The sequence below is a fragment of the Theobroma umbraticum genome, unplaced genomic scaffold, assembly GCF_002168275.2.
Source record: "Theobroma umbraticum cultivar Fairchild unplaced genomic scaffold, ASM216827v3 scaffold_106.0, whole genome shotgun sequence".
In the NCBI taxonomy this organism is placed as follows: Eukaryota; Viridiplantae; Streptophyta; class Magnoliopsida; order Malvales; family Malvaceae; genus Theobroma; species Theobroma umbraticum.
This window is the reverse complement of record NW_018397276.1, coordinates 1,032,615-1,048,609: the sequence shown is the minus strand read 5'-3', so window position 1 is coordinate 1,048,609 and position 15,995 is coordinate 1,032,615. Positions and strand designations below refer to the sequence as shown.

The 15,995-nt window shown below is 33.2% G+C and overlaps 1 long non-coding RNA gene across 1 annotated transcript; it reads right to left on the bottom strand.

The window, feature by feature from the left end:
* Nucleotides 1-15,440: 15,440 nt before the first annotated feature.
* LOC149526363 (uncharacterized) lies at nucleotides 15,441-15,995 on the bottom strand. The gene is made up of 2 exons (XR_016352086.1): nucleotides 15,961-15,995; nucleotides 15,441-15,871 (listed from the first exon to the last, which is right to left on the bottom strand). It is a non-coding gene; the product is annotated as an uncharacterized LOC149526363 (long non-coding RNA).

The following is a 15,995-nucleotide window of genomic DNA, read 5'->3' as shown; positions in this document are numbered from 1 at the left end:
CGTTTGACTATGATAACATGCACTAGGTATGGCATGATCTGATTTGAATATGAAATTATGGTGACTGACTATGAATGATACCCGATGGAATGCTTTGGAATAAGCAACTATTTATGAATGAGATTTAAGGTTGGGCTCGGCAACTAAGGTGTGCCTATGAAACCTAGTTTGATGATAATAACTTTTAAGATGAGCTTTTAATTGATATGATTTTTTGTGCGGGCATAAAACTTGGAAATTTGTGGGTATGATACGCCGTTGATATGTGATCCTGCGAGTTTGACTGTGATGAATCTTGCATGTAGGATATTAGGATGATCCTTGCACTATTGACTTAAAGATGTTTAAATATGAATATATTAAGGCTAGATAGGACTAGATATAATATATATATAATATTATGCTGCAATAGTGTCCCTCCACTAAGTATTAGATAACTCACCCTTTTATTGTACCATATGTAGATAACAAAAGCTATGAGGTCACGTGGCAAATGTCGTCGATTGGACGGACACATAATTGGAATTCGGTAGGTTTTCTTCCCAATGTGTCATTCCACTAAGTATGTATGGGCCTTTACCTTTCAATTTGATTAGTTGGTGAATGTGTCAAGCACGACATGCCATTTGAACTGTGTAAGTTTTGTTATATATGAGCCCGATTTGATGACCAATGTATGACCTTATGAATATTTGTATGAATTATGTGCTAGGGATAATGTATTATATTTGAATTTGTTATAAATATTTGGTTATAAATCCCTTGGCAATTGTCTTATATGATTTTGGACTCTGAGGCTTGCCTACTGGGCTCATGTGCAGGTCACGGACTTTGAATTTGGGTCTTGACATGTCTAATAGCTCTAAATCTTACCCTAGCTATAAGTAGATGCATTTGAGCCATTTTGAAGTAGAAAAGACCTGAACCAAAGTTTCAAACCCTAGAAAGACTACCCATAAGCTCATCTTCACTCTCAAGCACCTTTTAGTCTTCCATCAAGCTTTCAAAGTTGAATCATTGCTCTACTCAAGCTGAAATTTCTTCTTTCACTACACCCAAGCTAAAATCTCTGTCATTTAGCCTTATGAGGCAAATATTTGCTACTATTCCTTTGTACACACATCTTGTAAAGGTTCTAGCTTAACCTTGAAAAGTCATCTTGTAAGGATTATCGCTTCCCATTTAAGTAGCAAGAATCCTTTATGGATTGTGTGGGTTATCACTTGATCTCATAAAATGCCGTTGTAAAGGTTATTGCTTAATCTTGTGAAAAAGAAAAAATAATTTTGTGGATTGTCTAAGGGTTATCACTTTTCGATAAAAAGCAGAAATCCTTGATAATGGATTAGAATTCCTTGGTTTTTAAGGAAGTGGATATAGGCATCGAAAAAGCCAAACCACTGCTTATTGTTTATGTCTCTTTTTAGTTTCCGCATTATTATTTATTGTTTATACTTGTCTTAGGAACATAGATTTCTATTGATTTATTGTTTTTCTCTTAGGATAATATTTTTCCTCTACCTTTCATAGCTAGCATTTATTTCAAGAAAAATATTTTACATTGTTTCATTATTTTTACTTAGTGATTTATTGTTGGAAATTTGTTTTTGGTGTTAGAAAACATTTTTGGGTTAAAAAGGTTTGATTTTGATAAATAGACTTTTAAAGAAATTTTTATAAATACCAATGCACCTCTGTCTTGGTATATTGTTATTGAGACTTCTACATTAACATTTTTTGTACATACGTTGATGTTATCAATAAAACCAAATACCATTTAACTTTTAAATTTGATAAGAAAGATTTGAGAGAAGCCAATGTTATTTTGGGTAAAATTGTTAGATGTGATAGTGAACTAATGCTAATATAAGAGTATTATGTTAATGGGCCACTTAAAAAGTTTGGATATTTTAATGTCTCACCTGTAAGTACTATTTATGATGTTAATACATAATTAAAGAAAAATAGAGGTGATAGTATGGCTTAGTCTGAGTATGCTCAAATTGTTAAGAGCCTGATGCATTTGGTAAATTACAGTCAAAAGGACATAGCTGATGTTGTGTGTAGACTAAGCAGATATACATAAAGTCCCAATCAAGAACATTAGACTACCTTGAGCAAACTAAGGAAATATTTGAGAGGGACCATAAAATATAGTATTTTATATAATGGATTTCTCTCTATATTAGAAGGACATAGTGATGTTAACTAGATCTAAGATTCAAATGAGATAAAATCCATAAGTGGATATCTATTCACCCTTGGCGAGAGTGTTCTAACTTGGAAACTAGCCAAACAAACAACAATTACTAAATCTACAATGGAATCAGAATTTGTAGCTTTCATGTTTGCCGGTAATAAGGTTGAATGGATGAGAAACCTCTTAGCAGATAATCCGTTGGGAATGAAACCAACACCTTATGTGTTTATGCATAATGACTGCCAAGTGGCAATAGCCATTGCAAAGAATTAAACTTTCAATGGTAACAATAGCAAAAACTTATTGAATTTTCATGCAGGTGCACACTATCGCAAACAAGTAATATAGTGATGAAGTAGAGTATCGTTCCCACGGAGATTTGTTTCTAAATCTTTACTAAGTACTAAAATTTATGACAAATTAATCCTATTTAAGTAACTAAAATTTTTTAAAAATTAATTAAAATAAATTAAAACAAGTACTGAATTAACTAACAAAAATTAAAATTACTCAAAAAAGGCAATAAACTAAAACCTAGGATTATGGGTTCATTTAATACATCATCCGATACCAGCTTCTCTTATTATTTACATTCATGAGTGGTTTTACTAACTTAGAATTTAAAGCTATGTACAAGTCTCCGTCGAGATGCTTGCACATATACCTAACTTAATTGGGTCACTATATGTCTATAGGAATCAATTAAATAAATTTCATTAAGCTAGTGTTCTAATTTGGTTATGTATGACAATTTGCGTATGTCTACCCAAATTGTGAATCAAATCACCTAAGTGATGTGAACATACATTATTCAAATCTTAGTTCAATTTAAAATCTCTCTGTCGAGTCTCAATTAGATTCAGAAATTAAATAACTGTTGGCTAGAATATAAAAAGCATGAAGAACATATTTGAATAAGCAAAACTATACACATTTGTAGTAAAGAAAACATAAACTAATATTAAGATTACATGTTGAAATTCACTACAATTCTAGAAAAATAGTTTAGCTCATAATATCTAATAAAACCAATGTCTAACGAAATTTAGCCATGAATTCAAGTCAAAGAAAATAAAAGAAACACAAAACTAGAAAAAGAAACTAATTATAAAAGCTTTGCAATCTTAATTATCTCTCAAATTCTCTTGTTTTCTTGCTTTATTCTTGACTCTTTTTCTCCAAAATAGTTGTTTGTTGCCTCCCCCCTTAAAACCTCTAATAAATGTTCCTTAAATAGGTTCCAAGCAACTTAATTTCCAAAATCTCATCAAATTTTTATTTTTGAAAAATTATCCGGCACCATGGCCATGATTTCTTGGCGTTGTGGCACTACCTTTTTTGCTATAGTAATGCCACAGTTTTCCTCTCTTGGAGCCGCAGCACTCTAGCCTCAAAAATTTGTATTGTGCCCTTCCTTTCACCAGCACTACAGCCTTATTCTCCTCAACACTGCAGCCTTGGCTTCCCTGGTGCTGGAACCTTGAGTAACTCAAGGCTGCAGCCTTCCTCCACATGCAGCCTTGTGCAGAACTGTAGCATCGAGAAGATTCCAACATCAGTTTCACCTTGGTATGATTTGAACTGGGTAAAGTAGTAAAAATGAAAGTTATATCTTGTCTCTTAGTTTTCCAATGGCTCAAGAATTATGGTAATTGGACTTCTGGAGCAAAAGGTATACTCTAAATACCGCATCATGTTCAGTCCATGCATACTACTATAGTGCTCTGATTTAGACAAATATTTTGACCATGATTCAATCAGAAAGACACAAATTGGTGAACATATAGTTGTAGCTCTTCATCTTAGCATTCTAGTGTTCCAAAAATCACCTCATTTGAAGTTCTGTATAGATAGGTATACTCAAAATACCGAAACATATACAAATGAAGCCATCACCATACTTGCACGGATTGTCATCAAATGAGCCTTTTTCATCAAATTTTCTATGAAACCAATCAGAGAAATTAGCAATAACTACTTTTAAAGTAATTTAAAATAAAATAATATAAAATTAAACTAAAATAACTTAAATTAACTACTCAACATGTAATCAAACTTAAACTAGAAAAACTCAAAAATTCAAAAATAGGAATCTAAAATCTAAAAGATTTAGCTACTTAAGCCCCCAAACTATGTCAAAATAACTCTATATAATAGAGTTATCAATTGCCAAGTAACAATAACCATTGCAAATACTAAAACTTTCAATTATAAGAATAGACACTTTCATTTAAGACATGATGTGGTAAAGCAGCTACTTATAGATGGAATTATGTCCATCAATTAGGTGACATTAGATCTGAATTTGCCCCGATCCTCTGACTAAACACTTAAGAAGAAAATTAATTAATGATATGCCACGGGGAATTGGACTTAAAGTAATTAAGAAAATTCAACAATAATGGCAACCTAACCTATGTGAGTGATGATCCCATGAATTAGGTTCATATGGGTAGTAACAAGTTATTTGTTGATAAACTGATATTTTATTAAAAGTATTATCCATTGTATGGTGTGTAAATAGTGAAAAGACTATAATGAAGGAGAAGTTAAGTTAAACACTTAATAAATTTCATATTCTTATGGGTAGTCTATTAAATTGTAATATACATTTGATGGAATCACCTATATAAGTGTGGAGCAGGGCCACTCCTATGAGAATTATGTCAAATTCTCTAGAGCACTTACAAATAACCAGGCACGCACACGACCTATTAACACAAAATCGCATTGAATAGTTAAAATTATGGAGGTGTAATATGATTGATGAAAATCTTATTTCACTTAAAGAATTTTCAGTTCATATAAGTTATAAACTTTACCAAAATTTTGTGATCTATTTTTCATTCTTTCTAGGCCCGGTTCAAAGTTATAAACTTTACCAAAATTTTGTGATCTATTTTTCATTCTTTCTAGGCCCGGTTCAAATCTTAAAAAGCATTAGTCTTGAAGTGTTACACTTGAGTGAGATTAAACTGAACAAAAACTTTCTATTATGAAACCTTATGAAATATGTGGGGAATTGTTGGACATATAATGATATCTCATAAGGTTTCTATCCCACATTGCCTAAGTACAAAAGATGTTAGTGTTTTATATAAGTAAACTTATCATGGACTTGTTGTAAGCAAGAAAAGAAAGTGAGCTTGCACGCACACGTGATCGGGCCAAGCTTTGAGAAAATGCAAATCCATCCCCCTTATGTGCGAATACACATGGGCTAGGCCCTAGTGATATTTTTGTACCATGACTATGTTTTTCTATTTCCTTGACCAAGCCTTTTACCATAATTTGATTTGGTCTTTAACTGCTCTACCAACATTATAAAGATTTGGTCTTTGATTTTGATTTGGTCTTTGTCTTTAACTATTCTGCCAACGTTATAAAGATTAGGTTTTTTATTTTTTTAGCGACGTTAATCAAAATTTTACTTGAATTTGATTGTCTTTAATTGTTCTACCAACATTATAAAGATTTGGTCTTTGATTTTGATTTGGTTTTGGTCTTTAACTATTCTGGTAACATTATAATGATTTGGTCTTTTATTTTTTCAGTAATGGTAATCAAAATTTTCTATATAATGTTAAGATATTTTCTTGATTTTCTCTCAATCATTCCTCCTTATAAATACCAACCTTCACATTCAATCTCACCACACCTCAGTTCTCACTACTTCATCATCTTTACTTAGCGTTGCTATGTTCTTTCTTCTTTCTTTTCTGTTGTTCTTGTATCCCTGATCGTTTGTGCAAACTAATCAAGAAAAATCTGTTGAATTCTAGAGGATAACAACTTTAGACCTTTTACACTGAGTTTCATACTCTGAATAAGCAAAAATTATCCTTAAAGATAGTGTATCATGCCTCAAACTAGTTTAAATTGTCATTTGCTTTGATCTTTAGTCAAAAAAACCTTTAAGAAAAGAAAATTGTTGTTAATTGTTAAAGGACTTTTCTACTAGAAAAATCCATCAACAAAAAACTCATTCTTTGTAAAAGAATTTTAAGGTTGAAGAAAAGTAAGCGATCAAAATACCTGAAAAGTTCCTGTACTAAGGCATTTTCTTCAGTTTAGTCCCTCCACTCAAAATCACAACATTTTAGTCCCTTGGTTTTGGAAATTTCTTCAATTTAGTCCTTTTAATATTTTTCATATAAATTGACCATTACAGAGTTAACGTCTCACCAAATGCTAACATGGTATGTTCAAGTTCTCGACATTGCACTGCCACATCGCCTTGACTTGTTAATGTGATAGTGCCACATTACTCTCTAGCTTCAGGCTACTATGTGGCACATTAAGAGGTTGACACATGGCACATTGAGAGACTGATACATTGCACTCTTATTCTTTAAAACACGATGTGCTCTTGCTTAGGTTTGAACCCTAGTCCTTTGGCAAGTATGCCAAGGTCTTTACCACCGCACCTAAGTAGTTACTTCTAATTTTATCTTACTTGTGTTTCTTGTCTTCTCTTTTTTGCTTTCTTATTTTTTTTCCTTTATTTCTCCAAAACTACGTCATTTTGAAACCTTCTTACACTCTCAAAATGGTCTAAAGGGTTTTTATAGTTAAAGCTTTTAAGAGTGTAAGAAGGCTCCAAAACAATGTAGTTTTGGGAGAAAAAAAAGGAAAAAATAAAAAAGAAAAATAGAGGAGAAAAGAAGAAAAGAAACACAAGCAAGATATTTAGTAGTAATCGCTTAGGCACGGCGGTAAAGACCTTGACATACTTTTTAAAGGTCTTTAGTTTGAACCTTAACAAGAGCACATCATGTTTTGAAGAATAAGAGTGACACGTGACAGTTTCTTGGCATACCACATGATAGCTTGAACCCAAAGAATGACATGGCACTGCGACCTCTCTAACTTAGACCCGAAGTGTGATGTGGCACTCCCATGTTATCATAAGGGCTAGGGTGATGTGGCAATGCCTATCAGTAACCCGAACCTGAAGTGTGACATGGCATTGCCATGTCACGATGACACATTGATGTGGCACTACCACGTCAGCAACCTGAACCCACATCATATGTCATGTTAGCATATAGTGCCTGATCAGCATTTACATTAACACCGTAACGATCAGTTTAGATGAAAAATGTTAAAAGGACTAAATTAAAGTAATTCTCAAAATCAAGGGATTAAAATGTTACAGTTTTAAATTGACGTACTAAATTGAAGAAAATACCGTAACACGGGATTTCTCAAGTATTTTGACCAAACAAACTTGGCAAATATACCAATTAAATGAAGTAATTGAACATTTGATTGAACATTACTAATACCATTAAATAGATCAGTTGCAGCTTTATTATCATAGGCAAAAGAGTAATAAGAATAAAAAACTATGCCGAAATCGCTACATGCTTCGACAAGCGAGTTCAGATTTTTCAGCAAGATGATTTTTGGTGGGTGATAGCATTTGGGGTAGACAAGGCTAAGGGCAACAATCACAATCTCATAATCTTCGTAAAAGCCCATAGTATAGGCTACAATCAATCTCTTCTATATAGGGCTAGATTAACGAATTCATGTTCAAGTTCAATATATTGTATCAATAAAACATTGAAGCTCTTTTATCTTGTTTTTTTTTTGAAAGATATTTTTTATTAATCGCATTAGCTGTATGCCATTTTAAATCTCTAACTTGAAAGGCAGAAGACACTAATGACATAAATAATACAGTGAGTGTGAGAGAATCTGTACATTTATCAAAAGGACCCAGCAACTTAAAAAATATTACACCAGCATCAAAAGCTAAAGGGTTAAGACTACATACGCACATCAAAAGATAAAAACATAAGAGTTTGCTCATGATCCATCACTATAAGAAAGAAAACAAAAGCTCAGCCTCTTAGAGAAAAGCAAAAAAGCCACCAGAAGTAGTCCAAGAACCCTACTGTGGAAGAACCAAACTCGCCAGAGCTGCACTCAAAAACCATACAACAAGGGTAACCCCATGGCACAAGAGAAACCTTGGCAGGAAATCGAGAGCAACAACGTTCCAAGCAAAAATTATCTCCACTCTTTCTCAACTAGAAAACACATGAAAAACCCCGCTACAAGAAGGTGTCAGCATAATAGAGAGGAAAAGGGGAAATCACCAAAACATTTTGCGCAAAAAAAAAAAATCTTCCTCTCACAAAAAATCCAGACTACAATCCACCCATTCACCTTGCCAATGATAAAACCAAGGAAGAAAAGCAAACACCCCAACACCCTGACCATCAGCAAGCATGGCTCGTAGAAAGCAAAGCCATCCACCAAACCAAGCGTCCAAAAATACCACAAAGTGGTTCCAAATGAAAGAGGAACCATGACCTTTGACACAACCTTCCTTTCTCCATCACTCATATCTTTTCGGCCTAAAAACAGATAAAAAACACTCTATTCTCAAATCAAACACTTGCTTCACAAAAGGAAAGAGAGCTTCCCCCTAACCTCCAAACCCCACCAAATCCATCCCCTAAAGCACATAACCACTAAAGAGTAAAAGCAAAATAGAGTGAAAGCAGCACTACACCCATCATAAAAAGAGACATTATAAGTCTCATTTCACATATTCCTTCTTCTTTTTCTTTTTTCCTTTTCTGTTCTATTTTTGTTTTGTTCTATTTTTTTTCCTTTTTCTTTTTCTTTTTGTAAAAACTACAACAAAATGGGCATAGCCAACTCATACAGGGAGTTAATAGAAAGAAGAAAAGAGTATATTTAACCCAGAAATAGAGCTCTGTCCTAAAATTGAGAACAAAGATCACCCCCTAGAGGAGACTTCAACAAAAAGAAACTACCTATCTTGAAACTATCAATAATAGAACATTCCTAACCTCTTTTCCTTTCAATGTGAAATCAAGCCACTAACCTTGATTTAACTAAGAAACTATCAACAATAGAAATTACATTTGATGAATAAGAATTAACGTACCTACCAATGTTTATTAATTTGTTAATTAGAAGGTTCAGTCGTCTAGCCATTTAATTTCACCAGCTTTCAAAATCTCCTATTCTTTACTTCAAACTCTTTAAATTTTTCTATTTTGAGAATTGGAAAGTGTTAGGATAGTCTTGAATTTTAGTATGACTATGATTGCTTAATTCTAATTAAACTAGTATACCTTATTAAATAGTCTTTAAATCTAGTTAGACTAGAATAACAAATCCTAATTGTATTAGGATAAGATTATTGTATTTGGCACTATAAAAGGACCCTATGGGGTTAAAGAATAGTCATCACCTAGATTTAGAGAAAGTGATTTGGGTGTACGTGGGATAAGGGTTGAGAGTTTGAGATTGTTCTTGTAATCTCCTGAATTTTTCTTTTAGTGAATCTTTCTCTATTACTGTGCCCGTGGACATAGGTCATCAAAAGACTGAACCATGTACATTCTTATGTTCTTGTGGGTATGCTTGATTTCTTTCTTTCTTTATTCTATTAATTGGGTAAGATCTTGGGCAACTCTTTAGAGATAATTTCGTAATTTTCATGACAAACTAGTATCAGAGCTTTAAGGTCTTGGGTCAATCTGAATCTCGCTATGGCAACTACGTCGACCAAGTATGAGATTAAAAAGTTTAATAGAAGAAATGATTTCAGCCTGTGGCATGTTAAGATACGCACATTGCTAGTGCAACAAGTACTGTTGAAGGCATTGAAAGGAAAAGAACATCTTCCCTCAAATTTATCTGATGGTGAGAAATATGACCTTACGAAAAAAGCACATAGTGCTATTCTCCTAGCTTTGTCTGACGAGGCACTAAGAGAAGTCACAGATGAAGAATCTGCTGTTATAGTGTGGCTTAAACTCAAAAGTATTTATATGACTAAATTCGTAATGAATCAGTTTATATGAAGTAACGATTGCACACTCTTAAGATGAGTGAAGGTATGTCCGTTAATATCCACATTGATGAATTTAATAGGGTTATTCCTGATTTAAATAATTTCGGTGTTAAAATTGATGATGAAGACCTAGCCTTAATTCTTCTATATTCTTTGCCTCCATCGTATGAAAACTTTGTGGATACTATGTTATATGGCCGAGACGCTTACACTTTCGAGGATGTAAGGGCATCTTTAAATTTCAAGGAATTAAAAAAGAAAGGTAGTGGTTTTCAAAATGAAAATCAAGCAGAAGGTTTGGTTGTGAATAGAGGAAAAGATAGAGAGAAGGGTATAGACAGAAAAGGTAAATCTAGAGCAAAGGGGAAAACTTGCTAGAATTGTGGTTAGAAAGGCACTTTCGTCAAGACTGTACCAAATTCAAGGATGATGAAAAGATCAATAAGTCTGAATGTACTACAAACGTGGTTGGAGATGACTTTGATACTTTTGAGGAAACTGATAATGTTCTTGTAATTACCAACGGTAACCTGATGGATACATGGATCTTGGATTGGGCTTTGTTGCTTTCATATATGTCCTAGGCGTGATTGGTTTACAACTTATCAATCTGTTGATATGGGCACTGTACAATTAAGAGATGATTTTTCTCTCTCAATTGTTGGGATTAGCACAATTCGGATCAAGATGTTTGATGGTATGATAAGAACACTTGACGTGAAACATGTCCCTAACATGAAAAAGAATTTGATATCCTTGAGTTTGTTAGATAAGAAGGGCTACAAATATAGTTGCCAAAATGGTGTCTTGAATGTATCTAAAGGAGCCTTAACTATCATAAAGGGCAAGTTATCCGATGATCTTTATTGTTTAGCGGGAAACACGGTCATTGAAACTATTTTCATGGTCTCATCTAATGATCCTGAAGATGATGTAATACATTTATGGCATATGAGATTGGGTCATATAAGCGAGAGAGGGATTAGAAAGTAGGATCTTTCTCTAGTGGCATCAAAAGGTTGATCATTATACATGTGGACCTTTATTGATGATTTTTCAAGAGAAGTGTAGACGTATTTTCTGAAGGCTATAAGTGAAGTGTTGACCACCTTTTTGCATTGGAAAGCATTGATTGAGAAGCAGACTAAGAAAAGGATTGACAGCTTTCAAACAAATGAAGGTTTGGAATTTTGCAAAGGTGAGTTTGGTCTATTCTACAATAATGAGGAAATCGTTAGACATCGCACTGTCATAAAAACACCACACCAAAATGGTATTGTAGAATGGGTGAAGAAAACACTTCTGGAAAGATCAAGATGCATACTCTATAATGTTGGCCTACCCAAAGTATTCTGGATAGAAACTATCAACAAAGCTTGCTATTGGTAAATCGATCTCCATCAATTGTAATTGAATTTAAGACTCCCGAGGAAGTTTGGTTTGGTAAGCCCGCTAATTACTTTACACTAAGAGTATTTGGTTGTCCTATTTGTGCTTATGTGAGTGATGGTAAACTTGAGTTGAGGGAAACGGAGTGCATATTCCTAGGCTGTGCATATGGGGTGAAAGGTTATCGGTTGTGGTGTACTAATTTTAAGTCCCCCAAGTTTATAGTTAGTCAGGATGTTACCTTTGACAAGTCTGCATTACTTCATGAGATAAATTCTAGAATTGTAAACACATCAGACCAGGAAGTTAGCAAGCAAGTGGAGCTTGAAATCAATGCTCCTGTGATAGTGCGAGATGATATTGAAATCCAGAATGAACTGCAAGAGGTACAAGAATTGGTATCTCAATGAAGTATTACTTGTATCGATGGTGATTTTGATTCTTATGTTTTATCTATGAAAGTAGAGATTAATGAGCCATACTTTTATCATGAGGTAATTACATATGTTGCGTCTTCTAAGAAGATTGAGTCTCTACATTGGGATCAAACATGGGAGCTTTTGAAAACACGTAAAAGGTCTACAATCAGTTGGAAAGCAGTTCTTCAATCAACTATTGCTTTGTCTACAAATGAAGCTGAATATATGGCTGTGACCAAGGCAATGAAGGAGGCTTTATGGCTTAAAGGCTTGGTTAATGATCTTAGTTTTGGACAAGCATATATACTTGTGTTTTGTGATAGTCAAAGTGCCAAAGACTTGACTAAAAATCAAATGTTTCATGAGAAAACCAAACATATCGAAGTTAAGTGTAACTTCATTCGTGAGATTATTTCTAAAGGTGACATTGTAGTAAAGAAAATAGCTACAGATAAAAATCCGACAAATATGGTAACTAAGTCAATTTCTGGGATAAAATTTAAGCATTGCTTGGACTTGATCGACGTTCATAGTACTTGAGGCCCTTTGGCGCATTGGCGGTATCGACAAGGATTGGTTCATAACGTGAAGCTTGGTGAATTCAAGCCTAAGGTGGAGATTTGTTAGGATAGTCTTGAATTTTAGTATGACTAGGATTGTTTAATTCTAATTAAACTAGTATACCTTATTAAATAGTTTTTAAATCTAGTTAGACTAGAATAACAAATCCTAATTGTATTAGGATAAGATTATTGTATTTGGCACTATAAAAAGACCCTATGGGGTTAAAATATAGTCATCACCTAAATTTAGAGAGAGTGAGTTGGGTGTACGTGGGATGAGGGTTGTAAGTTTGAGATTGTTCTTGTAATCTCCTGATTTTTTCTTTTAGTGAATCTTTCTCTATTGCTGTGCCCGTGGATGTAGGTCATCAAAAGACTGAACCACGTAAATTCTTGTGTTCTTGTGGGTGTTCTTGATTTCTTTCTTTCTTTATTCTATTGATTGGGTATGATCTTAGGCAACTCTTTAAAGATAATTCCGCAATTTCCACAACAAAAAGTTTTTTTTTTTACTTGGTATGACGGCTGCAAAGGTTTTTTTAGTTTTTGCATTCTAGCATCAATAAACATGGAGAATTTCAACTTAAAATACCATGTGATATCGTAAAGATGTGATGTACCATGGTTTTACAGAAGCCAGTTTTATGAAAAACTATTGGCAAAATCTATGGGTAAACTAAAGTAGCAAAAGTTTCATTGCCTTCGAAGCAGGAGAAAATTATAAAATACGAAGGCTTGTCATATAGGTATTTATGCAGCAAAAAGAGTAAGCGACAACAAAATATTTCTAGTGGTAGCCATGGCCCTTTGACTTTTCCAAATCCTATTTTAGCCCCTAGATGGATTTTTTTCCTTTTATTCAGCCATACGAAAATTTTCTTAGTTGTTTTTATTCTCCCCTTGATTTCCTGACAAGCATTTTATCTAATCATTACCATTTTAAATCTATTTTACTTAATTCTTGATTGATTATTTAATTATCAACTTTCTATTAGATAATTATATAGTGAATTTTTAACTTCGACAAAATTCTTTTCTGCATGTGCTATATGATGCATTTTATTTTTTCCAAATACATGCATTCAACACTAAACTTCTCAATGTTGACATGTTTCAACAATAGTGTAAATAAATAAAATAAAATTTTTAATCATAAGTTCGTTGCAAAGAATTTGACAAAAAATTTAAAGCATAAATTCTAATGTTATACAAAAACTTCAATAAAATTTGGTTTATAACTATTAAAAACAATTAAGTATAGAAAGTTTGTATTTAAACAATATAATGATATCATAGCAAATCAAGCAGTAAACTATCTATCAAATTAGGGCCATTGACACCAAAGACTAAAGGTATTCACTAATGCAAAAGGCAAGTTAAAGGGTATCCTAAAGCTAGATAGATTGAATCTTCTTTATATTAGAATTACGCATGTGTAAGAGAGTAGTACTTCTTATTTATTTTTTTATTTCTTGTAAGAGAATTACTTTCTTTACTCCTTGTTTTCATATACTCGACACAAAGAAAGTAGTACTTCTAATAGGTCTTACTTCTTTATTCCATCTTTAGTAAAATCTTAATAGGTGTTCCTTGAGAGTTTATTCTAACATTAAACAAGAATAATAATAATAATAATAATAATAATATATCATTTTTATTCACAATTTTATATAAAGATTTATATGGTTCCGCATTAGCTTTGGAATCTTAGCTCAATACCTAGAAGGAGGTATAAAGAATAAAGCAAAAATTGATTGGCAATTCACTGATGCCTTTGGTAAAGTCAACAAATCTTTGTTGAGCTTGAATTGCTCTTTGTAAATGCATAAGTTTGTCATCATAGAATTTTATTACTATTTTGCATTTTCTATAAATTCAATCACACAAATACAAAGATGACACTTGGAACAACCCTCCATGTATAGATAATTTTGAAGAGTGTTTGAATAGTATTATTCAATTTTGATTAAAATAACAGTGGAAATTGTGGCCCAACATATTGGGCTTACATTTTGGGCCTTGTAAAGTAATACAAATTGAATTCGTCTCCTTAGAAAGGAAAGTTGGAATTTGACTTTTGACTAGTGTACGAATGCTTCATTTTGGCCATTATGTCACAAGCTTGAAACTTTAGTCAAGTTTCGTGTGACACAATAGTCTTGTATTCGTAAGATTAAGCAAGCTTAAACTAGATTTTTTTATGATTGGCACAAAAACGTAAAGTAAGCAAATATGAAGAAGGAGATTGAGGAAAATAAATAAGTATTATTGCTTAATGAGAGAAAAAAAAGTACTTAAGATTTAAGCACAAAGTAAATTGCTTGATTCAGTAAACTTAATTTGATTGCCTTACAATGACTCCTAAGAGTACTACTTATGATAGCCTACTTAACCTAAACTTAGTGTGCAAGTAAATGTAAATATGGAAGTATCTAACCGAGATTTCCTTGAAGTACAAAAAAAGTAAAGTCCTACAACTATGCCTCCTTGATGAGCAAGTAATCAACAATGGGGACTTTATTTTTGGAAAGTATTCTAGTTGCCTTAAATACTTTGCTTGGCTACCAAGGTGATGGTTGAAGGGCCCTTGCATGTGGACTGGCTCAACAATCCATACGAGCTGAACTAGTCACGGATATGTGGATCGATACATTCTTTCCTACTTGATTTAGACAACGCCCTCATTGCCTCGTGATCTCTTTCCACCACAAGTCTTCATCAAGTTCCCCACAAGCATCGTGGGTGTGTTTGAGATAATTTTTCTCCAATTGTCTTAAAAACACTTTCCAAGTTAGGATGTGTTATGTGGTTTGATCATCAATTGATGTCATTCTCTCTCTCAATCTGCAAATTGTGTGATACCTAGCTTTAGAAATTGTTGCTCTCATACCAACTGTCATGGGTTGGAACTTTAGCCAAGTTTTGTGCGGCGCTATAGTCTCATGATCATAAGACTAAGTAAGCCTAAACGAGATTTTTGGATGATTGAAGCAGAAACGTAAAGTAAGAAAACATGAAGAAAGAGATTAGAGAGAATAAATAAGTAGTATTGCTCTAATAAGAGAAAAAAAATACCTACAATCTAAGTACAAAATAAATTGCTTGATTCGGTAAACTTGATCTGATTGTCTTACAAAGACTCCTAAGGATGCTATTTATAATAACCTATTTAACCTAAACTTAGCGTGCAAGTAAAAGTAAATATGGAAGTATCTAACCTAGACTTCTTTGGAGTACAAGAAAAGTAAAGTCCTGAAACTATTTCTCTTTGATGAGTAAGTAATCAATAAGGAAGACTTTATTTTTGAAAAGAATTCTAGTTGTCTTAGAATACTTTGCTTGGCTACCAAAGCGACAGCTGATGGACCCTTGTATATGGATTGGCTCAACAGTCCATACGGGTTGGACTAATCACGAATCTACGGACCGTGACACATTATCTCTAGCTACTATTTCACTGAAACAAAAAGTTAATAACATAAGGAAAATTTGTATAAAATTATGAATTTAATTAAAAGAAAAAGTAATGGAAAGAATTGGCTTTACCGAAGGAGTTGAGTTAAGTTAGCAGCCTCGGAGAA